At 40.6% G+C, this 17,498-nt stretch overlaps 1 pseudogene; it reads right to left on the bottom strand.

Moving 5' to 3' along the window:
• Positions 1-647: 647 nt before the first annotated feature.
• On the bottom strand, positions 648-16,961 carry LOC128113888 (uncharacterized; annotated as a pseudogene).
• Between the last annotated feature and the right edge of the window lie 537 nt (positions 16,962-17,498).

Here is a 17,498-nt window from a genome sequence, read left to right as displayed (position 1 = left end):
CCATTGTTTTACCAGTCTCCTGGCATCTTATTGCTCCTTTGGTGGCAGCTGTCATCTTTCCCACTCTCTCTCTGCCTGGATTTCCTATCTGGCTATAAGCTTTCTTGCTATAGGCCAAAACAGCTTTATTTATTAGCCAATAGGAGCAATACATGTTCACAGCATACAGAAAAACATCCCCCGAGCACAGGGATATCCATCAGCTCCTGCTTCTGGAATATTGCCCTGTTTTGAGTTCCTGTCCTGACTTCCTTCAGTGATGAATAGCAATGCTGAAGTGTAAACCCTTTTCTACCCATCTTGTTCTTTGGTCATGGTGTTTTGTCATAGTAATAGAAACCCTAAGACACCAGACAAGATTTCCAGTGGAGAGATTGAGACACCATCCCAGGCACATAACACTTGGCCTACAATTTGTCCTACCTAGAAGATGTGCTGGGGTAAAAGTGGCATGGAAATTATTAGAGTGTCCAACCAATAACTTGTCTAGCCTGAAACCCACACCATGAGAGAAAGCCTACCCCTGACACTGCCTGGAATGCCAGGACCCAGGTGTTGGATCTCACAGAAATTTAGAGTAGAACCAAATATTACTGGCAAAAATAAATGATGCCAAGATAATGATGCCTAATGATATTCTGCTATACTCATAGATTGTTGTCTTGATCAATTGTCATCTTAGAGGCTTTATCCAGCAACTGATGGAAACAGACACAGAGATTCACAACCAAGCCTTCTGTGGAGCTCAGGGAATTCTGTGGAAGAAGAGAAGAAAGGATTGTAAGAACACAGGGGTAAAGACAACACAAAAATTGATAGATTCAACTGCCCTTGTCTTTTATGCTCTCACAGAGACTGAAATAAAAACCAGGGAACCTACAGGGGACTGACCTAGGCCCTCTGCACATGTTACAGTTGTGTGGCTTGGTATTCTTGTAGACTCCTAACAATGGGAACAGGTGCTGTCTATGACTCTTTTGCAGCCCTGGAATCTTATTCTTCATATTGGATTGCCTTACCCATCCTTAATACAAGGGGAGGTGCTTAGTCTTACTGCAACTTGATGTGTCATATGGTGTTGATATCCATTAGAGGCCTAACCTTTCTTGAATATAAACCACTTTAAAAAAAGAAATTGAAAGCAGCCCAAATGATCAAATGAATGAATGAATGAATGAATAAGTAAATAAATAAACAAAGACTTTCTACACTGCTGGTTTGATCTACCTAGAGTTCCTATTTGGGGTGTAACTTTTATGTTCCTACCTCATTTTGTGTCTGTGTTTGTCTATGAATGTGCACATAAACACAAATACACGTTATTTACATATAGAATACAGACATGAGTGTGTACTACATGTGGATCATTTTTCATTTTACTTCTTCTTTCAGCAGACATCAGTTTGTAGTAGTCATATAATAGTCCACTGCCATAATTCAGAAATTATATTTGAGTATTCTTCTACTTATACCTCTCATTTAAGCTATCTGTCACACAGAGTTGTCAGAGAAGAGTGGAGCCTGTTTGTGTTGGATATTTCTTTGTTAGCTTGACACAATCTAGAGTCATCTGAGAAGAAGGAATCTCAATTGAGAAAATGCCTTCAGGAAAATGTCATGTAAGAAAACCTGTAGAGCATTTTCTTGATTAATGATTGATCTGCCAGGGTCCAGGGCACTGTGGGTAGTGCTATACTTGGAGAGGTAGTGTTGGGTTGTAAAAGAAAGCACACTGATTTACTCTCAGTGAGCAAGCAAGAAAATAGTGTTCCTCCATAATCTCTACATCCATTTTTGCTCTTGGTTCTTTCCTTGATCCCTGTCCTAAATTCCTCAGTGACTGATTATTAAGTTCTGCCTTTCTCTGTTGAACACCCCCACCAAATCAAGCATAACTGTGTTATCTCCACATTTCAAACTTAACATTAGATGTATTGCTCATGCATAGTGTGTGCTAAGTGATCTCCTGAAACTTCTCTTGCTAGAGACACATTTGATCTGGGCCTGATTTTGGATACAAATTTCCCCCACTCAGATTTCCTGGACAGTACCCTTAGAACCAAGTTGGCCTGTACCATCACATGCCCAATTGTGCTCTTGTTTTTCTGTTGATAGTCACTAGAACACCATCTGTAGGAACATGTCAAGAGAATGATGCATCCTGAACAGTGTCTTTGAGAACTGTGAGAGAGGCTCCAGGAAAAAAAAGCAGAGAGCCTTTTACCTCATTTCTCCCTTCATTGTTCTTGGATGTAATTCCATGCCTCCTGTGATGTACTTTTACATTCAATTGATAAGACATGTTTATTCTTGTTGGATGTAAGAATATAGCTATAGAACCCAATCTGATGAAAGGGTATGCTGAATACCCTGAATCTGGATATGGCTTTCTGCCCTGCTTTTGTGCTTTCCCATATATAATCTACAGTACATGCCAAGCAATTGTGTTAAAATTGTTCTGTCCTGATGTTGTGGAATATAATGTTAACTATGCAAAAATGTGTTACATTTGTTTCACCTTGCCTACCTAAGGCACCTAATTGGTCTAAGAAAATGTTAAAATGCCAATAGCTAGGCAGTAGAGGGACAGGCAGTGCTGAATGACCGAGAACCAAGAGAGAAGTGAGAGAGGAGAAAATGAGGTACAAAGAGGGGGAGACACCTGGGGCCAGTCAGACAGCCACAAGGCAGCCAGAAAAGAGTAGGACATACAGAATGAAAGCAAGGTAAAAAGCCCAAGGCAAAATTAGATGAAGAGAAATAGGTTAAATTGAGTTATATGAGCTATTGGGACAAGCGTAAGCTAAGGCCAAGCATTCATAACTAAAATTAAGTCTCTGTGTCTTTATTTGGAAGCTGGTTGGTGGCCCAAAAGAAAGTCTGCTACACCTGCCCATCCTTTGGGCCACACTTGATCCCATGTCAATTCTGCCTGTGCTGTTACATTGTTATGGCCACATCCTCCCCCCTCCTTCCTTCCTAAAGCCAAATTCTGTACTTTTAGTTACTTTATGGTCCTTCTTATCTCACACCTCACTCCAACAAGGCCCTGACAACTTTCCCTACTTGTTAACTCTTTCCTGTCCTGCCATAGCATACAATTTAAACTCAGTCATACAAAATAAATTGTACTATTTTGTAATGACAAAAGTTTACTACATTTATTGTTTACATAAATAAACTTTAATTTAGCCTCCTGTATATGTGTCTTCAATGTTTAGCTTAAAATCATATATACTTAATAAATACTTGCTCCCCAAACTCTTCAGAGATCTGTTGTACATGGCATTTAAAATGTTTAATGAAAAGACTTTTCATGATAGAAAGACATGCCAGCTTCTGGCAACACCACTAATCTCCTCAGAAGACAGTGGTGCAACAAAATTAATTCTACCTGGAGCTTGCTTTAAATGTGGCAAAGCTGGGCACTGGGTAAAAAACTGCCCTTCACCTCAACTGATGCTATGACCCTTTTCAAACCATGGATAAACAGGACACTTGGGAGTTGATTGCCATGCTTTGCCTAGACAAGTTAGGCCAGTTCTCTCCAAGTTTCTAATCCATAAGAAAGTCTATCAGATATTCTGGACCTGACAGCTGAAGACTAATGCTGTCTTGGGACCTCTGCCATTAACAACCACAGAGGAACCTAGGGTAACTATCCAGGTATCCAGAAGGTCTCTGTTATTTTAATTGATACAAAAACTGTTTAAATTATACTTTCTACACAAATTTATCCATCTCAGGTCTCTGGTGATATTTATGGCTAACTGTACCTTTAACAACAGCAAACATCAAGTTTCATTGTTAGTCCATTTCATATATACAGGTTACCTTACTGACAGGCTTCACACTAAGAAAGATTTGAACTTTCTGAAGGTTATAAGAACAGACAAGTAAGTTATATAGGTCAAGGAAAATGAATTATACAAGGTATGCAGATCTAAGATAGGTTTAAAGTTATGAAAATTTGTGTTAAGGTCGGAAAATACAAATATTTAAGTAAGTCATGAAGGTTTGAGAAAGTGGTTTATGGGTCTGAGAAAGTAACTTAAGGTATATAAAAAGTTGTTTCACATTTCTTTTTCCTTCACTTTATGCTAACATCTTTCCATCACCTATAGTCACAATATACAACTAGTCCTTCAGACCCCTCCATACTTCATCCTTAACTGCTCCTTTCAGGTTTTTTTCCTCTTCTTTCCATCATGTCCCATTCTCATACTAGAAAAAGATGTCCTTCCCAGAATTGATATAAATTTTGCCTTTTACTCCTACAGCAACTCCCAGGACACCCTACTCCTTGTCCTTTCCTCACCCTGTATTCGTATACTCTCTCACTCTCTAAAATCACGAAGCCCCTTTTATATTCTTCCCACTTTAGTCACCCCATTTTATGGGATACCACTTCTCCTTCCCTTTCTGCATATTAAAAACCCCTCTCTATAATACTCCAACATCCTTCTGCCTTCATCTCCAAACCCCAATACTTCCTACCTTTAACCACAATACTCCCATATTAATAGTAAGAAAAACCTAACAAAACTTTCCTCCTAGTCCACTATCATTGCTGCATTAATACTACTGTTGTCCCTTTACATTCCTAAGTCTCTAACCATTATAATATCCTCCCCATCATCACTGACAACATCACTCGTATTTTCAGTACTAAACCTTAAAAACACTTTATTTCCAATACCCATGGATGTCCATTTCCAAGACATTTTTGCCTTCACAAAGACTGATTCTGATACTTAATAATCCCCCAAACTGACCTGGACTATCTTTCCCAAGGATTCAGAGACAGTCCCCCATTTTTGACCAGATACTTGCTACAGACTTGGCCTGAATGCCCCCTTTCTTCCTGCCTGATTCAGTATGCAGATAATTTCCTACATTACAGTCCTTCCTTCTCTGATAGCCAATCTAACACCACTTCTCTCTTCAATTTCATTAGCTCCAGAAGTTACCAGCTCTTACTCTCCAAAGCTAAACTCTCCTCTCCTAAGACTGCCCTTTGACCCTGTAGCTTACCTCTCCAAAACTCTAGACAATACCACTGATGGCTAATCTACCTGTCTATATGATCTTGCTGCAGCCCCTCTGCTCAACTCTAAAACTGAAAAAAAATCAAACTCTGGGGTTATCTGTCACAATCTATTGATCCTATTTCACAATCTATTCTCACTAACATTTCCCTCAACTCCTAACTTAAAAGGACTCCAATCTCTTCCATGATCTGAGATCCTATGCCTCCAAAATTCTCACTGAAAACTCACCACTCATGTTCCTTATTTGTCCTCCCCTCCCTCCATACTTACCCCCTTGCCTCAACACTCCCTAGATCCTCTACATTCCTGTCCCACTCTCAAAGACCCCATACTCCATATCTCTCATATACATGTCCCCTTGACCATGCAAGTCTGCCATGGAGAACCAAAGCTAAGTTCTCTCAATCTTTCCACAACAGCTCTCCAAAACTTACATACTGTCCCTCTTACCATTTGCCAAAAGCCTCCCTAATCATCCACGTTCCTAAAATATTTAAATTTCAAAAGTCACTTAACACCCAAGGAAAGACTATGCTGATGTAACAAAAGTATCTCAGTTTGTATTCTCCCCTTCACAACTAGACCCTGCTTTTAGATAGCAGTTGTTCCCCAATTTACCTTATACAGTCAATCTAAATTTTCCTGGCTCCTGTTAACAACACCAAAGACACTCCAGATAAGCATTCCTGCCAACCAACAGCCTAAGCTTCCCTGCCTATTGTCTATTCCTAAGGGTGTGATTTATCCTTTCCCTGGGATCTCTCTCCATTTCCCTGGTACTATCCCCCTTTTCTCTGGTCTTGGCGCTCCTTTTCCCAATGGTCCCATGGTGCACTTCAGGACCATGAACATAACAGTTTCAAATGTGCATCCAGGATAATAATTTAAAACTCATTAGCTTCACTCCTGTCCCTATCTGTCTCAACAAATTTCAAATCAACTACAGACTGCACTATCAACTTCAGTACCAGGGCTAGCTTTCTCTTTGGCATCAACTTTCTGGTCCAGCTTCACAGACTAGCCTCAGATGGTTCCACAGAACCTGGATATCTACTGACACAGCCTTCTCTTCCCATCCTTGACCTAGCTTCATTGGGTCCCCTAACAACAATGCCGCAATGTCAGCACAAAGTAGTCAGAGAGAGTGGTACTCACTTACCCTACACCCAACGATGAAATAATGAAACAAAAATGTGGGAATGAAGGGATACTAGCCCACTCAAACATGTGGCTACAGCAGGTCTTGTCCTTCATTCCATTTCCCTCTGCCTTGCTAAAAACTGTTAAATTACACTTCTGAAGCTAGTCCCCAAGGTCCATTCCTTCATTTGGCCAATCCTTCCTCCTGAGGCTGACTACCAAGGTCCTTCTATCAAAGTACTAAAATCCAGCAATTAAAAGTTTAAAAGTGCCCTTAGCTCACCTAATGAACATGCCCAATTAAAATTAAACAAATCATCCTAACATTGGGTTTCCCTCTGTACATTGTCAGGAACAGAAAGGTGAATATTCCACTGGCAGGCAAATGTCTGTGGATCTCATCATGCAAAGCTGGTAGATGATATGTCCAATAGATACACTCCTGGAAGAATAAGGATGGTATAGGCATGCTGGAATTTGAGGGAAATAAACCATGAAAGCATGTGTAGGAGCTGGATGACAGATCCTAGGTCTGGGATTATGTGAATGGTGTTAGCAGAGGTGATTCAAGGAAGATCTCCAGGAAAAGAAGTTGTGTAGTCCCCATCCAGAATTAGGCTTGGGGTGCATGAATGACAGGTAGGTATAGTTCAGGGAGAACTCACCAGAGGTAGCCATTGTGGAATATTAATTGAAGATGTTACATTAGTTTATGCTGTGGAACATTTGCTTCATGATGCAAAGATGTGTTGCATTCTTTTAGTCTGCATTAGTTAACTCTGTGAAGCTGTTACTTTGTCTGTCTAAAACACCTGTTTGGTCTAATAAAGAGCTGAATGGCCAATAGCTAAGGAGGAGAGAGAGAATAGGTGGGGCTGTCAGGCAGAGAGAATAAATAGCAGGAGAAGTCAGGTCCTGATCAAGCTGGACAAAGAGCTTGGTAGCATGGTTCACAGGATGCTAAATTTGGAGAAAGAAGAACCAATATTATAGGGTAATAGAACTTTGAATGACATCTTCAGATAATATGTGTCAGAGCTAAAGTTCCTTTAAGGAGTTAGAAAGCCTCCAGAATAAAGATGTAAAGGAGAAGCCCATGATGCCATGGGTGTGCAAGATGTTGGGTATGCCAGAAACATGAGCTACATGTCATGGAAAGCTGCATGTGTGTATTATAGACAGCTCAAAAAGGAGACTGCTTGATACAGCCAACATTGATGGGATGCTGGGGCACCATTGAAGACAGAATGATTGCCTCATATTACTAGATGAGAGGAATGGAGCTGCTGGATGGAGGATTTACCCTGATGGGTTTAGATATTTTTGTCTCCTCTTCCCTTGCTATTTCCCCTTCCCTCCATTCTATATATTAATATTTACTCTGTACCTTTTATTATAGAAGTATGTGAGTTGATTTATGATTGCCAAAGGTCTGACACTTGACAAAAATGCTCTGCGTGCAAAAAGAGACTTTGGACAACTGAAAAATCTTGGGACTGTTAAAGAATATAGATAATTATAGACATGTCATTATTTTCTTATTCACTATTTAATGACCTTTATTTTATGGGGATAAAGGATTAAAAGTGGCATGTTTTGTGTTAGTGGGATTGGTTAGTAGGTAATTATGTTTGCCATCAAATTAATGTGAGTTCGAATGCATTGATTCAAAAGGTAATAGAAGCAAAGCAAGTTTGGAAAAACTGTCCTCTAATTTCTATACCACTTTTTCAGTCAGAGCACACTGGAAATGCTTGGTCATTTGTGATTTTCACAAACACAGAAAGGAGATGCCCACTGCCCAGTGTATAGCATAGCCTTACTACTCCATGAAAACAGTACATACTGTCTGAAGAGTCAACACTATGAAGTCCAGTTCTGGCCTCAATAGATGTAAATACCTATCATCACACAAGAATGTTTGCTTTTGTGTGTTGAGTTGTCAGCTTTCTCATAAAACCATTTCACCTGGCATTGGTTGTGTTTATTTTTGCAACATACATTTCATGAATACTTTTGCCTGCTATTGTTTGTTGTCAATATCTGAACACATGGTCATTATTGTCTTTGTTAGGGTTTTCATTGCTGCGAAGAGACACAATGACCATGGCAACTCTTAAAAAGAAAAAATTCAAGTGGGGTGGTTTGCTTACAGTTTCAGAGGTTCAGTCCATTATCATCATGATGATGAGCATCATAGCACGCAGGCAGATGTGGTGCTGGAGCTGAGAGTACCACATCTTGCAGTCCACAGGAAGACAATAGAGACACTGCACAGTATCCTGAACATAGGAAACTTCAAAGATCACCCCCACAGTGACACACTTCCTCCAACAAGGCCATATACACTCCAACAAAGCCACACCTCCTGATAGTGCCCTTCCCTATGAGATTATGGGGGCCAATTACACTCAAAACAACCACATTCCACTTCCTGGCACATATAAGCTTGTGACAATACCATAATGCAAAATTCATTTAGTACAATTTCAGAAGTCCCCATAGTCTATCACACTTTCAACAAATACTTTAAAGTTCAAAGTTCAGAGTCTTTTCTGAGAATCATACAATCTCTTAACTATAATCACCTATAAAAATCAAAATCAAAAAGTAGATCACATACTTCCAACATATAATGGCACAGGATATACATTAGTGTTGGGAGCTGTGTGGCCTAGGTTCAGACCAGTATATGAGTGCCTGTCTAACAGGTGTCCACATGAGGCAAAAGCCCACAGAGACAGTCTCACTCAGCAAGGACCAGTGGACTGGATTTAGGGACAATAGAGCATACTGCTGGAGCTGTATAGATTGCATGTTCTTTTCTCTCTCATAATATCAATGATTCTTTTGGCTCTTTTAATGTCATTTTTTAAATCATGCATGGGACAGAAGTGATCATTCCTGGAAACCCCATTTTTTTCTTGAATAATTTCCCCTAAAATTCTTTGGAAGCTGATGCTTCTCAGGTTTCTTGTCTGGGTGTGCCAGCTGTCACCTCAGACCCTGAGAGCTGTTCTAATTCAGTGCTGACAGGATTGGAGACAGATCACCCCTATTTCTGTAAATATGTTTTCAACTAGAATGAGATTGTTGTTCTTGAAAATGTGTGCCTATGTCAACCACCTTTTAGTTTTGTAAAAATAGAATGTCTGTGATGGAACCTCAGCACATTACCATTTCAAGACACAAGGAAGGGAGCATAACAAGGAAATACCGGACCCAAGCAAGACCAAAAACCAACTGGGCAAATTCTAAACTCTGCATCTCCATGTCTCCTGTCAAAATACTCTTCAGACTTCCAATTCTGTTCAGCTTTGTGGCTGCAATTAACTTCCTTCTCTTGCTGTTAGAAGCTCTTCTCAGCAGGTAGTCGAAAACTCTGGCATCTCTAATATCTTGGCGTCTCCAAGGAAATCCAGGCTTCAACTTCACAGCTTCACACAACATCCTCTCTACTATACCTCCATTCAGGGACACCCCTGACACATGCCTGGCCTCAGTGGCTTTATTCCTTATCTACTTTCTTCCATCCTTAACTCAAAAGCCAGAAACATGTGGCTGGTGCTGGCAAGTTCTGCTGCTTGTTGGGGCTGGAACATGGTCCCCTCATTCAAAGACATCTTTACCAACTTTCTGTCTTTCACTGCCTAAGTAAGGCTCTCCTGAAACTTGCATGGTAAACTAGGCTGGCATTTAACTCAGAGATCAGTCAGCCTCTGCTTCCCAGTGTAGCTGGAGTTTTCTTGCCTGGCCCACAGTCAGGACAAATCTCGATCACCTGCCAGTCCCACAGCCGCTCAAACCCGACTAAGTAAACACAGAGACTTATATTGGTTACAAACTGTATGGCCGTGGCAGACTTCTTGCTAACTGTTCTTACAGCTTAAATTAATCCATTTCCATTAATCTATACCTTGCCACATGGCTCGTGGCTTACCGGCATCTTCACATGTGGCTTGTCATCATGGCAGCTGGCAGTGTCTCTCTGACTCAGCCTTCCACTTCCCAGCTCTATTCTTCTCCTTGTCCTGCCTATACTTCCTGCCTAGCCAATGGCCAATCAGTGTTTTATTTATTGACCAATTCAGGCTCTCCTGAAACTTGCATGGTAAACTAGGCTGGCATTTAACTCAGAGATCAGTCAGCCTCTGCTTCCCAGTGCTTGGATTATGAATGTGCACCCCCCACACACACCTGGCTCTATGCATTTTTAAAGTTTCTTTCCACAATTTGGAAACCTAGCTGGGTGGAATCTTGCCTTAAGGTCACCACTTCCTTTATTCTGGGTCTTAATCATTTATCTCCTTGAACACAGAATTTAGCTCCATTCTACTTCCTGATGCTCTTTTTCTCCTCAAAATTTAGTTTTTGTAATTTATTCTGCTCAGCTTGCTTCTTTTCATTATAAATCTTCATTAGAGTTACCACTAATATCCACTCAACAGAGTCTATACTAAGCTGCTTTGAGATTTCTTCTGCCAATGGAAATAATCCAAAACTCTTCATTTTTGCCTAAAGCAAACTCTTTAGACAAGGGCAAAAGTGAGCGACTTTCTTCACCAAAATATCACGAGAATGATCTCTAGGCAACATACTAAAATTCTTCTCCTCTGAACATTTTGATTGAGCCCATGCCAGTTCAAATTATCCTTAACACCTCTGTTTTCTATGCTCCTACTAATATGGCCCATCAAGCAGTGCTTAAAATATTTCATTGTCCATAAGACAAAGTACCAAACTCCAAATTCTTCCAAAGAAACATATGGTTAGGCCTATCACATAATACATCATTTCCTGGTACCAATTTCTGTGGTGATATTGTGTTCCCTAAAATATTGTGTACCCTAACAAACTTATCTGGGGTTAGAGAACAGAAAAGCCACTAGACAAAGGATAGGCAGTGGTAGTACACACCTTTAATCTCAATACCAACCATAGAAGACATGGAGGTCTGTACAGACAGGCAGTGACAAGGAGATCATGTGGTTGGGTTTACAACCAATGAAAAGGCAGAATAGAAAGTCAATAAAAAGGACAAACACACAGGATGTAGATCTCTTGTTAAAGAGGACAACAGCAGCAGTGAAGGGTAAGGCTCTTAGCTCTGACCTCTTGGGCTTTCATCTCTGCATTGGCTCTGTGTTTCTTATTTAACAAGACCGTTCATCTACATCTGGCACCCAACATTCGTGGTACAAATTCATGAAAAAACTGTTTGCCTGTGGCCTTGTGGGCCCCTGCTCAGACCCAAGCTACCCTCAGCCAGTTGTGGTTGGATTTGCTGAAGGAGGCAGAGGCAGGAGGATCCTGAGTTTGAGGCTTGCTAAGGAGAAGCTTCGGCCGGGGCCCAGCCACAAACGGTAGTAGGACCATGGAGGCAGCAGCTGCGGCTCCAAATTGCTGGCTCCTTCTCATCATGTTGGTGACTGCAGTGATGCTGCTACCTGGGACAAAGAGTTTACCACTACTTGTTTGGAGAATTGCCAAGACCATCATGTTACAAGAAAGCATCAGCAAAGGTCAGTTTGGAAAATTTTGGCAAGAGAAATGGTGGGGAGAAATTGCTGTGAAGATATTCTCTTCCAGGGAAAAACATTCATGGTTTCAAGAGAGACATTTATCAGACTGTGATTACTTCAAACCACAGAGGAGTCACAAAAAAAAGTCTGCAGGGAACCATGACCATGCCAAACAGTGACTTTGAAATCTTCAAAAAGATGACAGGACTCCACAATGATGATTCCACAAGGACTATGGTAAAGCCATTAAGCTGATTAACACCAAGGAAAGATCGACTTTGGACTACAAACTGGTCAGGACAATTTCGAGATGACTAGCTGAGATGATCCAACCTGACAAACTACTCGAGCAAGGACTTGTGACAAGCCCCGAACTTTCCTATTATGCAGAGACTGGACAAATGATACAGGACTTGACAATTTACCCCAAAAATTCTTTTCAGGATCCCCTAAAGATGTCTTCACCCCTAGAAAGAGGAAGTAATTTTAAGAAAACAATACCCACATTCCCAAGAGGTGGGATGGGAAGTTTTTAGTTGTTTAATGAGTTTTGGATATTGTCATTGTTTATTATGGTTGGTTACAAGTTGTTAATAGTTAATGGTTAGGAAAAAAGCTGAACAAGGAGATAGATTCAGGGTTTTTGTTTAAAAAAAAGATAAAGAGAGAAATAATAGGATAAATGGGTAGATCACTGAATCTACACTAAAAACAAAAAGGGGAAGATATAAAAATGACAAAAGGTAGATTACTGAATCTATTATGAAAAGAAAAAATAATTTAAAAAAGGAACTACTTGTTTTACATGATAAGTAATGAAAATTTTTTGTCTGAGTTTACCAAATGTTACTGGACTGGACATTGTTAATATATATAATGGAGTTTTTTGCCTGAATCTGTCAAATGTTAATGGAATAGACATTGTTAATGTAATCTTGACTGTATATATTGTATATACTTGGTGGATAGTTTTTCTTGTATTAGTTATAAGCTTTTTTAAAAATTTTAGACAAAAAGAGAGGAAATGTGGTGGTATTGTGTTCCCCAAAATATTGTGTACCCTAACAAACTTATCTGGGGTCAGAGAACAGAAAAGCCACTAGATAAAGGATAGGCAGTGGTAGCACACACCTTTAATCTCAATACCAACCATAGAAGACCTGGAGGTCTGTACAGACAAGCAGTGACGAGGAGATCATGTGTTTGGGTTTACAACCAATGAGAAGGCAGAATAGAAAGTCAATAAAAAGGACAAGGATGTAGATCTCTTGTTAAAGAGGACAACAGCAGTGAAGGGTAAGGCTCTTAGCTCTGACCTCTTGGGCTTTCATCTCTGCATTGGCTCTGTGTTTTTTATTTAACAAGATCGTTCATCTACAAATTTCTGTCTTAGTTAGGATATTTTTCTATGAAGAGATATCATGACCATGGCATCTCATTTTTTAAACATAATACTTTATTGAGTCTTTGGAAATTTCATACCATGTACCCTAATCCCATTCACCTCCCAGTCCCTCCACATCCACCCCTCACCTGTGCAGTATGCCACCCAAATTAATTAAAAACAAAACAACTAAAAAAACCCCACCTCACTCCTCTATCTTTCCAACACCTCTTCATTTATCTTAGTGACATTGGGAGCTGTAGCATGTCATGTAGTATGCCCCTTTCGTCCTATCAGCCCCACTTGCAAAATGTTCATGACAATGAGTCATTGGTCTGTTCAAGGCCTCTGGTTTCTGGTACACCATCATCAGGGGGGACCTAATCAAAACTCTTCTTGGATATCCTGTTGTTGCCCAGAGTCATGTAGATTCTGTGGTTATTGTTCTGCATGACCAGTCTGTTGTAGAATATTATTTTAAGGTGTGTTACTTTTGTTTATGTTGTATTTGTTTAACTCTGTGAAGCTGTGTTACTGTGCCTATCTAAAATGCCTGTTGGTCTAATAAAGAGCTGAATGGTCAATAGCAAGGCAGGAGAAAGGATAGGCAGGGCTGACAGGCAGAGAGAATATATAGAAGGAGAAATCTGGGAGGAAGAAGAAAGAGCAAGAGAACAAGGAGAAGAGGACACCAGGAGCCAGCCACCCAGCCACATAGCCAGCCATGGAGTAAGAGTGAAAGTAAGATGTACAGAAGTAAAAAAAGGAAAAAGCCCAGAGGCAAAAGGTAAATGGGATAGTTTCAGTTAAGAAAAGCTGGCAAGAAATTAGCCAGGCTAAGGCTGGGCATTTATAATTAAGAATAAGCCTCCATGTGTGGTTTATTTGGGAGCTGGGTGGCAGGCCCCACAAAAAGAGTAAAGATAAAAGAGCCAAAAGAGTAAATGAGCCAAAAGACCAAAAAAACAACTAATAACATCAGTCCCTTCCTGCACTCCAGCAAGTCACACCTGGGTGGCTGATAGGATGGGCCAAATCAAGGACCAGAATGTGGGTCTGGGTGGTAGTTGAGGTGGTTGGTCTGGGTCACTGGGACCACTTCATCAGGTGAGAGGTAGAGCCTGCTCTCCTAGGCCCATGCCTTTGCAGCCAGGTCTCCCTAACCTGACCATGGCAACTCTTATAAAGAAAACACTTCCAAGTTCAGAGGTTCAGCCATTATCATCATGATGAGGAGCATGGTGGCTTCAAGTGGTGCTAGATCTGAAAGTGCTACATCTTGCCAGCAACAGGAAGTCAACTGAAACACTGGGCAATATCCTGAACATAGGAAAACTGAAAGTCAACTGCCACAGTAACACACTTACTCCAACAAGGTCATACCCACTCCAACAAAGCCACACCTTCTAATAGTGCCACTCACTACAAGATTATGAGGGCCAATTACATTCAAACTACCACAATCTCCAGAGTTTAGGATGTAAAAATATTCAAAGAAAGGAACACTTTAGACAGAGGAGGAAGTAATTTAGACACACTCAGAGAACCAAGATGAGGCTTTATTTAGAATGAGGTGATGACTACATGAGTTTTGTGTGTAAATAGGAAATTTCTTCAAGGAGCATTTTGACAGATGTTGCAAATGTAGGAGCTCTTGCTTCAGACCTCTTGTTTGGTAATTTTGGAAGCACACTTGGCCTTCACCTGACTCTAGTTTCAAAGAACTTATCTCACAGAGAAACATGATCACACCAAAGAGTGATATGGCAGTAGTAAGGACCCCTAATGGGAACACAGCAGTAAAGTATTTGCTTATTAGGGCTTCTTTTTTAACAGGAAAGGCAGTTGGAAAGTCAAGAGTGGTTTGGCCATATAGATCTACCACATGGTTCCAGCTCATGGAAGCAAATGTGAAGAGGCAGCTAACACACAAAACTAAGGCAGAAGCATATGCATCTCAACATATGGGTGTTTCATGTAGCTGATCTTAATGGCCATTTCACTGAAAACCAGAACTACTGGATTCATCAAAATGGCCCATGCTATCAGATTCTGTGCAATGTGAATTCAGGTGAAATGCCCCAGGTGGAATTGATAAGAATGTGCACCAGCATCTTGGTTATAGTCCCTGAGACATTAAACTCTTGAGGGTAAGAAGCCTTACAGAGTCCAAAGGACACTGTAGCTAGAGTTTTCCTGCCTGGCCCACAGTCAGGACAAATCTCTGACACCCGCCAGTCCCACAGCCATTTAGACCAAACCAAATAAACATAGAGACTTATATTGGTTACAAACTGTATGGCCGTGGCAGGCTTCTTGCTAACTGTTCTTACAGCTTAAATTAATCCATTTCTATTAATCTATACCTTGCCACGTGGCTTGTGGCTTACCGGTACTTTACATCTTCCTTATCCTGATGGCGGTTGGCAGTGTCTCCCTCACCCAGCTTCCTGTTCTCTCAATTCTCTTCTCTGTTAGTCCTGCCTATACTTCCTGCCTGGCCACTGGCCAATCAGTGATTTATTCATTGACCAATCAGCAACACATTTGACATACAGACCATCCCACAGCACTTCCCCTTTTCTTTTCTTAAAAAGGAAGGTTTTAACCTTTACACATCTTCAAAGTCAGCTTGGTATATTTGGGAATTTGGGCGTAGCTTCTCTTACTACTTCCTGCTGGAGGGGGGCGCTGTATCTTCTGGGGAAACAAAGAAAATTTTAGGATCATGGAGTAGTCCGTGAGGCTGTATCGTCTAAGCCAGTTGCCTTGAAACCATTCTGGATGTTGGATCATCTGGGCCATGGTGTCATCGGAGACCTTTCAGGGGGTCTTGGCTGGTCAAACCTGATGTATCTTAATCTGGAACAAATCCATAGCCTCTGGCTTTCTGTGGAAACAAAAGAGACTCTTTTCCAAAGCAACATATCCTTATATTCAAATTTTGAAGTCAAAGTACCTTTAAAATACACATTTTGGCATAACTCAACAGCTTTTGTAATCAAATGTTTTTCTTCAGTTAAAAATCCCAAAGACAACACAATCCAGATTCTCTGTGTAATATTCATCTTCACATGGCTTATTTTTTATATTAATTTTACTGTCTCTTTAAAGACTTTATTTTTTAAAACTATGTATTTGTTTCTATAACTGTATATATCACCTTTTTTGTCTCTTTCAAGCCTACGTATATTTTACACACATTTTAACCTATTACATCTGAATCTGTCTTATTGTGAGTCTATTGCTTTAAGCTGCAGCAGCTGTGGCTGCTGGCTCCGCCCACCTCAGCTTCCCAACATGGCAGCGGTAGCTTACCACAAGCTCTGGGAGCTATTGTGGGTCTCTATGCTTTTATCCAAGCAACGTGTAGCCCAAAATACTCTTTTTTTTTGTTTTGTGCTAGCAAAGGCTAAATCCACCATGCAGCTTAATGTGCCCCTTGCAGAGGCCTCATTCCCGCCATAGGGCAGGTCGAGCATGCACGCCAGGAACCCGCCATAGTAGCTCAAACACGCAGGCTGCCGCTAGCTTAAAAGAGACAACTAGGAGCTGTTTTTAGCTCCGTTTTAGAATCTTTTTGCTCAGGTTTTAGGTGGAAACTCTTGCCAACACGTTGGGCGCCAGGACACAAACTGTAAAATGTTCTTGTCTAATCCCCACAGGCACCAACTGGCTGCTTGCAATGACTATTTCAAACACCAAAGCTGTTAGGTTGCTAAGGAGACCACTCAATATGAAGATGCACCTGTTTCCATTGGCAAATCTGAAGATGAGATTGAACAAGGATATAGACAAGCCGAGAACACAAGGGAAGTTGGGAAAACAAAATGAGTCATGCTTTATGGAGAGCTCAGCTCTCATACCTTGTCTGTGCTGTCACATAGTTTGTATTTACATAGTCTACCTATGTATTGGGGTTCATCATACTACAGGCAAGAGTATAAAAAGCCCTAAACTCCATGACTATAGCAGAGGTTCCCTCTATAAAATGTTTTGATTAGCAATTTCACTGTATCTGTCAAATGCTGAAATACACATATTTGTTAACTAAGAATTTTAATGTTTGGAATTAACAGTGAAAAAAGAGTTTGCAATATCATATGTAAGGTGATGCTTATTTCAGCTGTATTTTCATTACAGAGATAAATATGATAGATAATTTAAATGAAAGTTATAATCTGAAAAATTCTCATATATTATTTCTACATTATTATAGTGGACCACTGCAAACTGATGTCTGCTGAAAGAACAAGCAAAGTTGCCACACCTGCGACGGTGTTGCCCGTGTGACAAATGCCGATCTGGTGGTCTCACGAGGAAGGGGGGCACGTGTCTCTCTCGAGGCTAGGCCCCCGGCGGTCCCCTGGCAATGGTTCCTGGATACATTGTTCCCTAAAG

The sequence above is a fragment of the Peromyscus californicus genome, unplaced genomic scaffold (assembly GCF_007827085.1).
Source record: "Peromyscus californicus insignis strain IS unplaced genomic scaffold, ASM782708v3 Scaffold_10__1_contigs__length_136768540, whole genome shotgun sequence".
Taxonomy (NCBI): Eukaryota; Metazoa; Chordata; class Mammalia; order Rodentia; family Cricetidae; genus Peromyscus; species Peromyscus californicus.
The sequence above is the reverse complement of the archived record's forward strand: the minus strand, read 5'-3'. Positions and strand labels throughout refer to the sequence as shown.